The 16189-nt window shown below is 40.6% G+C and overlaps 1 protein-coding gene and 1 pseudogene across 4 annotated transcripts in view; both read right to left on the bottom strand.

The window, feature by feature from the left end:
- PARD3B (par-3 family cell polarity regulator beta) overlaps positions 1-16189 on the bottom strand; it is a 995854-nt gene that overhangs the window by 120615 nt on the left and 859050 nt on the right. The gene's annotated exons all lie outside the window — the stretch shown is intronic.
- On the bottom strand, positions 13812-14957 carry LOC144381518 (small ribosomal subunit protein uS2 pseudogene; annotated as a pseudogene).

Genomic DNA, 16189 nt, shown 5'->3' with positions numbered 1-16189 from the left:
TCCTGAATCTGGACCTCATAAATCCTATAAAATGTTATATTTCAACAATAGGCTGCAAAAGCTTTTCTCTCTGCAATGATGAAGCCTAGCTTCAAAATTTATAGTTTCATCTCAGAAATGGACTATAAAAAGAGACTGACCTAGCTGTCTATCAACTAAGCCTGACAATAGCAAATAAGGTGTGAGCTTTCAATGTCAAATATACATTTAATATTAAAATTCTCAGATTAAACATTGCAAAGGGGTTTTCCTCTGCAACACGTGCTGATGGCAGTGGTGATAGATGGAATCTGGGTTGTCATAGCAATGTCCAGACCCTGAGGTGACATTTCTTTCACTAGCTACTGTGAGGGTCTTATTTTTCAATACTGCCTATTCAGAGGGATGCTATTCTATTAGGGGTAAGGGTTAGTCGATTAAAAACCAGATCCAAACAGATGTGGCTTAGTTCTGTGCTTAAAAGACCCAGGTGTGTAATCATGCATTTTTGTCAAGAGGGGTATAAAAACGTGCATCCAAATACGTCTTGATAAATCCAAATAGATTTTTTTGAGGGAAGAAACGGAGGTTGATTCCAATAACTGTTCCTCCTGGTAATGGAACAAGGCTGAGACAGAATGAAAACTTTTAATGGTAATTTGGAACAGACCTGAGCTTCCATAAAAATGCTTTACCTCAGTAGGAAGCTAAGAAGTTCAAAGTGAAATGATAAGGTGCTGTTTTTCACCCAATTAGCAAAGATTTACAGGGGGAAAAAGAGATACTATTCAATGTTGTCAGGTATGGGGTGCAATGAACTCTCTCCTATGTTGCTGGTGGAAGCATTGCTTCAATTTTCCTGGAAAATTGTCGGCACTACGTTGTAAGCCCTTGATGCAGTTCCCTGTTAGGAATCTTAAGGAAATAATCCAAGCTGTGTAGGAAGATGTATGTACAGAAGTGCTTATCAGGGAGTAATTTATAACACTGAAAACTTGGAAATGCCCTAACTGTCCAGCATCAAGGAAAAGGTTACATAAATTAAGGTACAGTTATGCAGTGGTATTTTATGTAACCAGTAAGAGGGATGGTTTTGGAAAGATTAACTGGCACAAGAAAAGAGCACAGTACAATGACAAAAAGGCAAGAAACCAAAATTTATATATGCCTGTAAATATTACATATGTATATAAATGTGGCAGCACTAGGCATGAACACAAATTATCTATTTTATATACAGTGATATACTCAGAGACAAGACCGGAAATAGGCCTCTAAAATGTTAAGGATGGTCAAGTCTGGATTGTGGGATAATGGGTGATTTGATTTTTGTTTTCTGCTTTAACTTTTTGGTTACTAAATCTAATGAAAAATACTTGTTATAGAAAATTTAGAAAATAACAGTGTATCTTTAACAAAAATATAAAAGGAAGGTTTATAACATTGGAGCCAGAACTGATCATCCTGGGGTCAAAATTTGGTATGTACTAAGGGGGTAGTTGGGGAAGGAGTTTTTCTTCTATCAGATTTAGTTTCCTCCTCTTCTTTACTAGGAAGAAAGGTAGTGGTGATAACGTAGTGGCATTGTGAAAGTGCTTTTGTACTCCATAAAGAAAGCTACAAATACTAGTTACTTTATATTTCACATAGTGAGGAAGAGAGAGAAAGCATTTCACCGGGGACTATGTGAGGTTGTGGATTAGGTTTACAGAAATACAAATTTGGTAGTGGAGGGGTCATTTAAATTTAACAAAGGGAAAAATAGTTCCCCACTCATAAGATGTCAGACTGAATTGCAAATTTAAAACTATATACTCAAAATGGCATGTTGGGTAATGTATAGGAAAGAAGCATTTCAGTGAGCACATGCCGCCTTCCTGCTGAATGTTATTCCAGCTCTTACTAACGGTGTAAGATACCATCAGCAATAATGAGGGAAACATGCCCTACTGGCAGGCGGCAGAGAACCAGTAGCGTATAAACAATTTGGTATTGTAAAATCCTCTAATGGAGCTTAATAAGAGAGCGAACATTTAGACACAACAGGGCTGAGACAGGATGTGACAGTTACCATAACACAGAATCTCATTACTTTGTTTGTCATCTGACTCATAAATAGAATTTTAAGTTTGTTTGTATTTTTCATAAGTGATTCATGAAAAATTAACCTGAGATTTGAAAGGCAGAATATTGTAGTGTGTAATATGATAAATTTATGGAAGATGTCCTCTTTTTATTAATAGAATGGAGAGTTTTTTAGAGGTTGAAAATTACCATGGGAGTGGATTATAATGGGAGACTATGGTGGGATTATATAGTGGGAAAACTATCATGGGAGACTTCCTAGCCCAGAACTCTTTTTTTTTATAAGCTTCTCAAGGAGTAACTGGCATTTGTAAAAAATGCCAAGCTTCTGGCTCTGATGGGTCACTTCAACTCTCATTTTTGCTCATTCTCTTTCTTTTTAAAACTTGTTGGTCATTGGTTTTCATTTCCTCAACTCCAAGGAACTGTCCATTTTTCTATTCATTTCTGTCCCTTTCTTTTCCCTCTATTCAACTTCTCATACTCTCACTCGTCTCCCTTCCCCCTTCTGGGCATCAGAGAATCCTAGGACTGGAAGGGATGTCTAGAGCTCATCCTTCCCTCGATTTATTTGGCTACACTATATGTTTGAGGACTATCCAAGGTTTCAAATGGTGTTCCACAGAACCTGAGAACTATGGGGCCACTTTTCAGCATCTTGTTTTACCCCACTTGGCTTCTGCTTCTGGGAATTTTAAGCAGCGAGTAAGTTTTAAGAATAGAGAATTATTATTCCTTGGGAATGTAATAGGTGAGGTCTTGAGAGAGACAAACACATAGAAATCAACGTAATTTGTTTAGCCTCCCTTTTATGATACAGATTATATCATATATTATATGTCATCGCACTCTATATGACACAAAATATTTATTATAAAACTCAATATGATGGCCCCTATGTACTCCAAAATCAAAACTTCATTGTTTTAACAATGGACAGAATTTATCCTATATTATTTTACTGATTCTTTATAAAGTTAACATCTTGGCTCTATTAAGAAAATGAGGACAAATTTGAAAGGCACTAAAGAGAAAGTGTGTGTGTGTGTGTGTGTGTGTGTGTGTGTGTGTGAGATATGTGTGTGTAAATCCAGAGAAGGTTTGGTTTTTCTTCTGACCTTTCCATGACTTCATGAGTTGAGTTGACAACTCAAATTATACAGTTTACATATCCTATGTTACCTTCAGAGAATAACAATATGCATTTATCTATTTACACCTTTCAAAAACCAGCACAAGAGAAAGAAATCTAATTCCAAGACTCTAAAAGCATTGCTGGCTAGAGGGAAGCCCAGCTAAACAAAAGAGCCCTCAGACACACTGAATGCTGACAGAGACCAACCTTGCTCTTTTTTGTTCCAAGTAAGCTGAGTGACGATTCCCTCTTCTCTACAACTGTGTATCACTGGGTTAGTGATGCTTTTGTAAAGAGGGTTTGACAACAATGGAGAGTCTCCTGCCCGCTAAACAAAAACTGACAACTCCATTTGAAAGCTGTCCCTGGATGTATTTTACACGCAGAAATTATCTGTGACAGTCCCAATCAAAATAAAGTTTCATTTCACTTGGAACACAAATGGACGATACAGTATGTTACCTTAAATGTTACTGTTTTGCCCAATTAATGGTTAAGGTATTTTCTAGGGAGTTTCTCATTGGTTACTATTTTTAAACTTAGAAAATAACAGTAGGTTTTCACTGATCATGCCCTTTTTGTGTAAGCTAATGCCTGTAACTTAAGAAAAACAATGTATGTAGAAACAGAGATTGAATATATGGATTTGAAAACCTAGCTCTGGTTACATAAAACGAAGTGTGTAAATGTAAAATGAGAAACTATGTTTCTCCTGTACCTGTGGCCCCACAGGTATATGTGGGCAACCTTACCATGGCCAACAGCAAGCATCCACACGGATCCACCAACAAAGACGAAACTGTAAACAACACTCCTAGTCTCTGAATTAAAGGGTATGATCAAGAATACAACTTGCAATTTGTCAAATGTCAGACTACAAGGATCAATGCTCCCTTCTGATATCTGATACACATCATTCCTGGGCTGGAAAAATCACAACAGATTTTGTTTTAAAGAATATTTTCATGCCCCCTGTCTCTTATAGGCCAGGGTGTTAAGAAATCTATGTAAGAGTTTCCCATGATTTGATGGTAAATGCCATACAATTTTTCATACTATTTAGTATAGACCCAAACATTAACTTCTCTACAACTATAGATCCTACATAGGTCCTACACAGAGGACCCTAGAAACTCAGAAGGCAGGGCCCACAGCTGTTTGAAACTTCATCAGTTTTATGGGTACATCTTCAATAGATTCTAGGCCAGAGAACCTAAGTGGGAAAGGGGGAGGGGTGGGGAGACTGCCCTGGAAATACTGAGAATGACTTGCCTGTATTCCTATATTCCATAGCCCTTGCCCTTCCTTGAAAGGTTTTGATATTATTATTGAATGAAAGAGATTCTCTTTTATCTTTTTTAAGGGAACATTTCTGTAAAAACAAGTAAAGTTTATAATAGCATAAGTTACAAATTTTGATATTCAATTGCTGTAAGGGAAATATCACAAAGTGTGTGTGTGTGTGTGTGTGTGTGTGTGTGTCTAAAATTCCATTGCCAAAAGCTTTTTACAATCTCATAACCCAAGTTCTCATTATCTAAGGACAGGACCACCTGGATAACAGACAAAAGAGATTTCCAGTGTGAGAGCTTAGAGAGCTTCGCACTAATGTTTTAATTCTTGAAATCTGGGTTAGGGTGAAGCATTCCTGCAGCAGTGAGCACAGGGAGCATGAGGATGGATCCCTGGTGCTATGGTTAACAAAGAAGGTATCAAAGAAGTCTGAGATGGTCAGAGAAGCGAACCTCAAAGGGAGCTAAAGGGCCTCGTAAAACAAATGATAATAACATTAAGGATTTATTTTTTATTTGATTATTAAAGCTACTGTGGAGAGGAATAAGAAAGGACAGGCCACTGCTGGGAGGAGATACTTTGACATGATAACAGCACCAGAGAAAAGGCAGAGCAACCTGAACTCCTATTTTGCCTCCATTAAAGAATCGCAGAACCATATAATTTTGGAGCTGGAAAGAAGTGCTGAGATCACTTAGTCCCACCCTCCCATCTTTACAGATGGGGAAAGATGCAGAGACATTAAGTGACTATCTGACATCTCCATCAAGGGAAGGCAGAAGAGAGGCAGAAAAGAAAACGATGGTAGGAGGGAGAGGAAAATACAAGATCCAAGATGCTTTAAAGGCATCCCAGTTGCCAGTACTCACAAATTATGTCCACGGCTTTGAAAGAGCTGGGAGGTGTGCACCTAGAAGGATAGATGGTATCTCTGAGAAATTACAGACCATGGAAGAAGTGTCCAGACACTTGAGGTGAGCGAATCACAGCCAATTTTTTTTAATGGCCAAAGCAAACTCTACAAAACTAGAGGTCAATAAGTTTGGTGTTCATTTCCAGCAAAATTCTCTGAATGTAACGGTAGAGGTGACTAGAGATCAATAAGAGCCAGTGACAAATATTAAGTATGGGAAAGAGAGTTACAAAAATGTAATTGCCAACAAGAGCCTTTTCTCTTGGTGGAGCAGCCATATTGGGCTGACTGTAGCTTCGGAATAGTAACTACTCTTTGTGCCCTTAGGAAGTGTTTGAGGCAGACACCAGATGGAGGAAACAGTGACTTGTGTGTCCCGGGAAGTCTTTCAACTAGGGGAACTTGGTGAGGAGGCATTTTCTGACAGAACAGAAGTAGGATATGGCACCCCAATCTTGAGAGACAAGGACCAGGAGAAACCTGCGGGATCACTGAAACTCAAGCATCAGAGCAGATGAGAGAGGAGAGACAACCAGAAGAAGGCTGTGCTGACCAGGAGGCCAGACAAGTCATCTTAGCCTGGGAGGTTGGCCAGCCCAAGAGTGTGACAAGAAAGTTCTGTGATCTTAAAGTCACGCAGCTAAGAGTGGAGCCACTTGGATTCATTCATTTATTCAATACATATTTATTGAATACCAGATGCCTTAGGGATTGTGCTGGGATTAGAAATTAAATATAGTTTCTGCTTTAAGATCTCATTGAGGAAATAAATGATGTCTGGGCTAAATCCTGAATAACACAAAGGACTTCACCTGGAAAACCAAAACCAAAACCAAAACAATACAAACAGGTACAGAGAGAAATGGCACTATGGTCAATTAGAGCAATGGTCTTGGGTCAACCAACTAAGGCTGGGGGCCTTAGAAAGTTGGGAGGATAGGGACAAGAAAAGTGTCAAATAGAGAGTTGTATTTTGAGAGGTGTTTGTAGAAGGCAATGCATGTCGGGGGCAGAAGAAAATGTTCCCTAGTTCAGCCACTATAGCATCCCAGATTGAGCCTTGTCCAGTTTAGAGCAGGATGTCAAAGGGAAAGCACAATGGATCAAGAGAAGTTTGTAAGAATGTTGGGCCCCACAGCATTTTCTCACTGGGGAAATGCAGAGTACAGACATGACAACCAAAGCTACCATTGGCTACCAGAGATCCATTCTCATGGATCTTCCTGGGAAAGAGTCTGGGTGTGGGGCTAAGGGAGATGGAAGCCTCAAGAAAGAACCCTAGATTTCTAGCTTGAGCAAGTAGGTAAATAATGGTGCTCTATGTTGACGTGTCATAGTCACAAAATTGCAGCAACAGTAGGCAAGAAAGGCTTGTAATTAAAAGTGGGTATTAATTAAGTGAAGACCAAGTCTGTCATTATGAAATCCTAGAGACATGACATCTCGAAAGGATGATCAGTTTAACAAGAATAAGAGTTAAACCCAAGGAAAGAGAATGTTCGGCTCTAAAGCACTTTCTTCACTATTCCTGGCTAGAATGAATACCACTGGTGAGGGAGGAAGGATTGCAGTTAAATGAGAATCGCATGGGTGTTATACTGTTGTAATTAGTTACCTTCTGCCTGAGTTAGCTGCTGACAAACCTGTACGCGCGGGGACTACCTGTACTCCTGTCTGAAGGCCAGGCTCCATTCTTCTGTCTCAGGTAGAGCCTTGTAGGCTGAACTAGATCACTGGTTCTGTCTTCCTTCCAGGCAAAACAAGGACAGATCTGGGATATGATTAGACTTGTGCCTTGTCTAGCTCGGCCCATTTTGAGGTTACCTCACTGCATAGCAGCTGACACTTAAGTTGGGGTACCTCTTAAGGTAGAGCTGCAGATTTGTCTGTTCCCTGGGAATGGAAATGTATTGTTTCCCTGTCTTTTTCTTACTCTAGCCTGTAAACTCTGTGAAAGAAGGGGAAGTGGTCCTTACCTAGCAGCACGTCGGGGTTTAACACAAGCAAAAGTTTTCTGCCACGGGAGCTAGCCTTAAATGAGAGGGTCTGCCCATTACCCTGGACTCCATATCTGGAAAACTTCAAACTGAAGCATCAGCCACCACTGGAAGTATGCTGAAGGGATTCTGGCATGTCCAATATGGCAGCCAATAGTCACAGGTGGCTATTGAACACTTGAAATGCACTAGTCCAAACTAAGAAGGGCTGTAAAGTGTAAAATACACACCAGATGTTGAAGACTTGGTATGACAAAAGGAGTGTAAAATAGCTCTATAATAACTGTTTTGGACACGTGTTGAAATTATATTTTGCATATATTTGGTTAAATAAAATATATTATAAAATTAATTTTACTTTTTTAAATGAGGCTACTAAAAATTTAAAATTAAATATGTGGTTAACATTATATTTCTGTTGGACAGAGCTGCTCTAAACTAAGGTCAAGCAGCCCCACTGTCCTGACATCAGGTTGGGCTTAGGGATTCTATTCTTGATTTGACTGTTTCCCACATAGAGAAGAAAGTCTCATTAATTGAGAACATCTTCCCATTTATTATGATTCAGTGGCATTTTCCATAATTAATAAATACACTGAAATGCAACCCAACCCCCAGAAAAAAAATTCTTGTTTTCTCTCTTCACTGTTATAAATGGTTCTAGTGGTGTCAACTTTTGTTGTTGCTGTTCAAAAAAAGGAATACATAATTTAATCTAAAATACTGGCATTTGAACAAAACATCCAAAAGGACATACTCTAGAAACTTTTGTGTTTGTTCAGGGTGCAGGTCAATGAGGATGATATCCTTTATCAGAGGAGTTAAGATAGAATTTAGTTATAAATGTTACCAGTCCACAAATAATACATAATTGTAATATAACTACCTTTAAATCAAATGATGGAATAAGCAGAGCCCTGGAGACTCTTAATTGAATGGGGTGTGGTGGGAACAATGGATTACTTATTTATAGTGGTAAAACTTTTCTGGGCAGGTTTGTAACAGCACTTGAGGAAAGAAATTCAAATTTATGCCTATTCACAACTGGAGACAGAGCATGTTGCTAAGGTTCGAGAGGCTTCTTGGAGTCCAGCAAGAGGTCAACACGTGGACACTGAGGCCGAGGGCTGCATTTATGATACCAGTACACAAACAGAAAGCCATACTCTCCCTTCCAAGAAACGGAAGCTGAACAAGGAATATTCTGGCCTGTAAAGGAATGAGCTTTCTCGGCCAACTCACAGGTATGAGGACAGCTGAAACTTCAGAAGGTTTTCAAGAAACTTCAGAAGGTTTTCAAGAGATTTGCCACATATTTATTTTACAGGATTTAAAAAATCAATACCAATTAAGCACTGCCTTATTCTAGTCCGCACCCCAGCTAATCACAGTGTGGTTCCCCGGGACCAGCAGGGTGAGCCTCACCGTCACCGGGGGAACTTGTTAGAAATGCAGAACCTCAGGCCCACCTTGGCCCACTGGAATCAAAATCTGCATTTTAACAAGACCCCCTGGTGATCTGAATGCAGTGGTTTGAAAAGCCAAGCTCTTCCTTTGTAGAAACAGGCTTCTGGGTCACAGCTGCTTCCTTTCTGTCTGGAAAACCCCATGGAAGGTGACCTCCCCCTTCTTACTCTGCTTATGAAAAGAGCACCAGCGAGTTAGGGATCCTGGCTGGAGGTAGCTTCCAACCCGTCGCTGGTCAATTAATGCAGCTTTTAGCCACAATTATTGGACATCACTGCTCCCCGGATGCTTCTGGCGTCTGTGAACACAGTTTTTACCCTGTCCTTTCAACAGCACAGGTTTTCTCCCAGAAGTACCTGTTTTCTTTCTTTTGCATCAATTCGATTTTCACCGGAATGGAAAAGCTTTGAATTATCAGTTTTTCTAAAGCAAACCACTACTGCCTTTTTTTTTTTTTTCAAGGGGAAGGGACTTGCCACTCAACTGCCCATAATTGCAGCGAGGACTGTGGCTGGCCTGGGGACTATTATTCAGCAGTGCTATTACCTTCCACAAGCAAAGTTTATAGAGATGGACCTCAGACACATGGGAGAAAAAAAGAGTCCAGAATGAGACAGAACTCTGGGGAAAGAAAATAATTTCTAAAAACGAATAGAGTGGTCAACATAGCACGGTGGTTAAGTGTCTAGGCTCTGGGCTCATATACCTATAACTAGGTATAAATCCTGGCCCATCCCTGATGACATCAGGCCAGTCCCTCAACTTCTCGGCAACTTGGGCTCCTCATTTGTACCTTGGGGACAGTAGTAGTACCACCCTGTCAAGTGGTCAGGATGTGAAATGATCCATGCAAAGCAATCAGTACAGCGTCCAGCCATAGCAAATTCTCAGTAATGTTTAGTGTTGGCTGTTATTAATCATCCTTAGTTTTATTACTTATCAACATATACCATTCAGTTTCTGAGTTATAGGACACGAGGCCAAGCTTCAGTGGTGTCTAACTCAATAGGTAGCTGAAAACGTAATAAAACAGCTTCTTTCAAACATGCTAAAATGTCCAGTGGCTCTCCTTGTCTTTAGACCAGGAGGAAAACGATTCTGACTTCTTAGCGATCTAACAAAATCATACCATGGCAACGGTCACGTACACAGCCTCATCGCGACAAGGTGCACCGCTGAACCTCGAGCAGCCCAGGGTTGACTAATTAACTTCTCAAGGCTTTCAAGGGGTCTCCTGGGTGTTTTACAGGGTCCACCAAGCCAAAGAAGGCTGGAGAAGAGGAAATAGGATTAACTTCTTGATTGGAAGGGTGATTAAACACTGGGAACAGGATACCCAGGGAGGCTGCAGGATTTCCTTCTCTAGGGAACATTTAAACAGGAGACACAACTGTCTGGCCTGCATGATGTGGGTCTTCTGCCTGGGAGCAGGGGATTGAAACGAGTCAACTCAAAAAGAAAAATTACATTTTGATGTTAGTGTTTTTACAAAATAGGTAGAAGTAATTTCCTTTCCAATTTATAGGAAAATACACTCCTGACTGCGCACCCCCCACCCGCCATTGCCTAGACTCCTAACTCCCCTCCTTGACCCCTCTGACTGTATTTAGCATGGCTGTGATTTATTTGTTGCCATGCCTGTGTCTTCTCTACTAGACGACATGGTCCCTGACGCTGGGACACTGTCTCTGCGTAGGCACACACAGATACCTGGTGCAGAAGTCGAGGAGGGTGGACATTTAATTGCACAGACGGGAAGGCATTTAAAAAAAACCTTTGACATTCTCCCACACACAACTTTGAGGTAGCTCATTCATTTATTCATTTATTCAATATTTATTGAGTTGAGCTATGACAAATGAATTAAAAAAATATTTTTTCCAATGCCTCCCATGCACAAAGTAAACCTTTCCCCAAAGAACCCATGGTAGAGTGAGAGGTACAAAATGCATTTTTTTTTTTTTTTTAACCTCCAAGAGGGCTAGCAGTTTCAGACTTAAAGAAGTATCCACTCCAGGTTGAAAACAATATCCTGCAATTCTTTGCCTCTCTTACAGAATTAGAGTAGCTTCTTAAAAACCCCATGGGTTCTGCCTACTCTAACTCAGAGCTATGCAACGCGTAGAAAGATAAAATATGCCTGGCTACCTGGGATGAAAGTTTTAGATGAATATCCCTCAATATAACACTTTTCTAGTCTGTTTTCCATCTTGGCAGCTTTTATTCCAAAGGAACATCCCTGAGGCCACTGCGTGGCTGCATGGTGTGTGAGAGGCGTGGGTTCCCCTACTTCAGGAGGCCTGCTTTGTTAAAATGCTCTCTTGGTAAACAGAAAGGCCACAATCTATCAGGATTGCAGTTCAGCATGCAAGTGACTGGCCTATAAACATAATTTTTTAACAGCTTTTCTTCAGCAACTCTGACTGTTTAATTAATCTTCAGCCATTAACCATTCATTTAAAATGCCACTTACGAAATCTTAATTTTGCACATTATCAGCTGGTTCACAAATAGCTAAACCATGAGCAGAAGCATAATGATCTCTCTCTCCCTGTTCTTAGAGCTCACCAAGCTTATAGCCAATTTTGGCTTCTTAATTAACCATATGCATATAAGCACTTAAATTAAATGACAGGGTTTTTTGTTTTGTTTTTTTTTTTAAAAGAATTAATGTGCAGTGAAATGTTAACACTGACATCCCTCTGCCTTGTGAAACGCCCGGAGGCAGTGTCTGGCCAGGCCCCGACTACTCTGGATGCCCAAAGGTGATGCAGGTGTGAGAACCTTCCCATTTCAGTTTAGTTCTCCTTATTGACTACACCCTTGCAATGATATTTTGCATCCATTCAAATTCTCCAATTTTTATGTTTTAAGAAAAATAAGAGATGTCATCCCCAAGACATGCTTTAGCATGGGGCATTCAGAAACGAATCCAGCAGCACATCCTTTTTCAGTGGTTGACCCCAATTAGGTGAGTCAGTTCAAACCAAATAAGAGGGCAGGGAAGGATATTCAGGGCAAAAAAATAATTGTCAGCTGATGCTGAAATGACTTTTTCTCTAACTAGGCCTCTGATTATTAGAGCCCACAGAGAAATTACTTGCAATTTTACAGGTGTCAGCCAGGGTCAGGGACCAAGTTAAAAACTGGGTGCAGAATTGTTCAGGATAGTTCATCACAGCACATGGAAGGCTTTGACCTGTGAGTCAGTGCCTGGTCCCTATCTGAGATTTGATGGCTAGCCCCCATCAAAACCACCTCCAAACTTCAGGCACTAGACTATGAGTCTGTAACTGATTTGATTGGTGGCAGTAACAGACATTACATTTTGGAGAATTATGGTAATCTTGGGCATTTTTCTTTTTCTAGTATTCAAATACAGAGATTCCAAGGACAGGCATAAATAAGGAATCACAAATGAGAATTATGTTGCATCATCTACTAAAACTCCATGCTCCTGGAATGAGGAAAATTGTTAAGAGTGTTCATTAAAAATGTTTTACAACACTGTGGGAGTGAAAATGGGAAAAATAGCAGACCGTTTTCTGAATCACAATGTGAACTGAGGTACAACACCTCTGAATTCATTAGACACGTAGTGTAGGTGGCACATCGGTGGTTACGAGCCTCATTTTAGTTATATTATACCTGTGCAAATTACTGAAGCTGGTTTTGACTGAGAATTCATGTGCAGGTGTCAAAAAAAAAAAAAAAAATTGACTGTAATTAGAAACAGAAATGTACTGATTGACGAAAGAACTTAGAACCAAACATGTGCATAAACAATTTGAGTCTCAGCAAACTTGGCATTTTGTAATCCTGTTAGCAATTCAGTTTTTAATCCAAGTAAGTACTTAAAATACAAGCATATCTTGACTCTGCAATTTCTGAGGCTGGATTCCAAGAGAATGACAGTTTATCCTCCTAGAAGACCTTTCAGGCTGCAAGGAATCATGAGAGCTTTCCAAAGACTAATGTATAAAATCCGCTAAGCTACATTCATTCTGTGATTCCTTCACTGATTCATTGAACAATCGTGTCTTGGGTACCTACTCTGTGCTAAGTTCTGGGAATGCAGTTCTTTCAGGTCGGTCTTGCTCACAAAAAGGTATAGTCCCATTAGGCAGATGTAGTAGTCACCCTCAGAGTTTAGTTTTGATTTTAGTATGTTCACTTCAAAAACTCCCTGAGCAATTTTCCTTTGAGTTAAGGAACCAAAGGTGACTGGCAAATTGTGGAAAGAAGGACGACACCCTAACCTAGTGACTTAACCTGGTATGGAAGCCAGCTAGCAGCATCACTGCCCCAGGCAGCTTGTTAGAAATGTCAATTTCAGTGCTCTGTCTCAGACCTACTAAATCAGAAACTCTGTGGTTCAACAAGTCTTCCAGGTGATTCCACAAGCTCAAGTTTGAGAACCATTACCTTGGATGCTTCAAAGTTGATCTTTAGCTGCAGAAGCATGCATGTATCAGATTAATAAGGCATCTCATAGCCCTGAGAGTGAGTGATATGTGGGAAATGGGTTAGGTCTCTGGGAGTGAGGACGCATGTCCCTGAGTAAGCTGAGAGTGATGGGCACCCTCAGATGTGGTGGAAAAAATGGAAACGTTTTCTATGTTGTGATCTGTGCTAGGGCATACCTCTTGGTCCAACGAAGGAAAGGTACCATGTAGACTGATGAATGCATCCGATTACTAAACCTCTTTGTTCTCTACCTGGTGTCAGTAAGAGGAACTTCTTTCACTTCTTCACATAAGCCAAGCTCCTTTCCACATCAGGATTTTCTCCCCCTGCTGCTCTTTTGTCTGAAATGCCTTTCATTCCCCTTTTACCACCAAACTCCTCTTAACTACTCACTCTTCTTGTCTCAACTTAAATGTCACTTTCTCAGTTAATCCTTTCTTGATCCTTCACAATGTCAAATATGTTTATAGCACACTGTGCCTCTCCTTAGTAGTACTTATAATTAAGGAGTGGTTATAATTATTTAATATTTGTCTCTGCCAGTCTACCTTAAGTTCCATGACAGTAAGGACTTCCTTCGTCCAAATCTTACTCAATAAATATTTGTTGAATGAATGGGGATTTTTTTCTTTTTTTTTAGAAACTGCTTATTTCCCATCAACCTTAGTTCCATTTTGTTTGCCTTTGTGGAAGAGCAGCTTAAGACCACTCGGTAGTTGTTCCTATCCATTCAGTGGCCTGAGCAGCAGGAGCTGCGGACCAGTCTTCAGTGGCCGGCTGAGCGCTCCAGTCCTCAGGAGGGAACTGCTGAAGAGGCACCGAGGGCCCCTGCTTGCCTTCAGACCAGTCTGCGACCTCAGGTTGAATAGCAGTGAATCTAGGAGCTGGAGCCGTCCATTCATGCTGAAATTCCTCCTTGGTCACAGCATTTTCAGCAGCGGCCTGCTCTTCCTTTTCAATCTCTTCGGGACCCTGTAGAAGTACAGATCAGGCATGACCTCCCATGGGTGCTCATGGGAAAGGGTGCCACGCATGCGCAGAACTTCCCTGGCCAGCATCTACCACAGCAGACCCACTGAGTGAGCTCCTTTGTTGCAAGGCCCATATAGTGCAGGGGAGAGTCTGTGTTACACGGAGCGGTGGTAGGCAGGTTAATGTAAGATGCCTCTGTGAGAGGCCGGTGATCAGCCCTGGGATCAGTAGCCACCAGAAGTCTCGGCTCCCAGATCTCTGCCTTGATCGGGTTAAGTGAAGCTTCCAGCAATAGGCGTGGTTCCAGTAGCAGCAGCAAACTTCAGCACAGCTCGCTGGCCAGTATTCCTGGATGATATGACCCTGACATCAGCTGACTTTTCAATGGCAACAATGGCACGAGCTGCCAGCAGAAGCTTCTCCCAGGTTCTCTTCAGATTTATGATGTAGATACCATCACTCTTCCTTTTGTAGATGTACTGTTCCATTTGGAAGTCAAGGCTGGTACCACCTAAGTGGGTTCCTGCTGCAAGGAATTTGAAAACATCCTCCTTCTTCATTTGCAGGGGATCAAGGGCTCTGGACATTGTGAAAGTTTCCCTTTAAGTTACGATGGGAATGCAAAACAACACCGTAGGGACCCCTCCCCAGGTAGTGCAGAAAAGCTGAATGGGGATTATTAAACAGTAAATTTTATGGAACTCACATGAGTGTTAAAGAATCATGTTTCCTAAGCCCTGGCCTGGGAGCTAAACTGGTTCAGGACACATCTTCAGTGGTTCCTGGATTCCCCTTTTCTTGTATTTTTAGATATTTCTATTCTCTACTTTTTCACCTGACTGATCTAGTGAAAGAGAGGGCATCTTAACCAATAGTGGTAGAAAAATAAGAAAAAAATGACCAAAATTTGAGCACTCAATTTGAGGCCATGCTGCAGGCATGACACACATTAACTCTTCAAGTGTCCAATTATCCTATGAGACATGGAATCATTTTCACCCTAGAGGTGAAGAGAGGCTCAAAGATGTTAACATACTGTGGCCAAGGACCACAGAGTGGTAGAATTAAGACATACACCTAGGATTTATACCCAACTTCAAATTCTATGCTTTGAAAACATGAGGAGAAAGATAATAATTTCAAGAGAAGTAATAAACAGACAGTTAAATACTGCTCAAGAGGCAACACAATATATGTAAAATGTCTTAACACTGAGCATATATTAGGTGTTAAATAAATACTATTATGAGCTACCATCACCATCATCATCACTGTCATCATCCTTAGTCTTGAAAATCCTCATAAATATTTTGCTTCTAGAGCCTAAAACTCACATCTGAACAGACTCTGGGCATACTTTATTTGAAATAGCTAAGTTTGGAGAAATTCTCTCACAGAAAAAAAATGACCCAAAAGGAAATTTATGAATTGAGCCTCTTCAAAACCGCATGTAGACTGAAATGATCTGAAAATTACTACTGAGGTCTACTGTTTTACATTTCTTGTTTTCCAGTGAATTAGTTTTGAGACTCGGAAATCACATACACTTGTGAAAGTCGTTTTCCAGACGCAAGACTGGAATTAAGCACACATAAGCCTTTTGGTACTATAATGTCCCAAATTTCTAGGACACTTAGATCTAGTTCTGCTTCTTTCTCTTGGCATTTCTTAGTTTTCACTCACATAAGTACCCAGATAAACCAGTTTTTAAGACGCTTGCCAGCTTTCACCAACATTGGCCTCACTGCTGAAAGAACAAGGCAGGAACAAAGCTGCAGCAGGGAGAAGCTGTGGTAGGAGTGGAGCGCTGCCCGATTAGCTATTCTTTGTGGAAGAACACCAAGGCATGAATTGCAGGAGAAGACAAACCTGTCCTCCCTC

This window comes from Halichoerus grypus, chromosome 4, assembly GCF_964656455.1.
Source record: "Halichoerus grypus chromosome 4, mHalGry1.hap1.1, whole genome shotgun sequence".
NCBI lineage: Eukaryota > Metazoa > Chordata > Mammalia > Carnivora > Phocidae > Halichoerus > Halichoerus grypus.
This window is presented reverse-complemented; position numbering and strand designations above follow the sequence as displayed.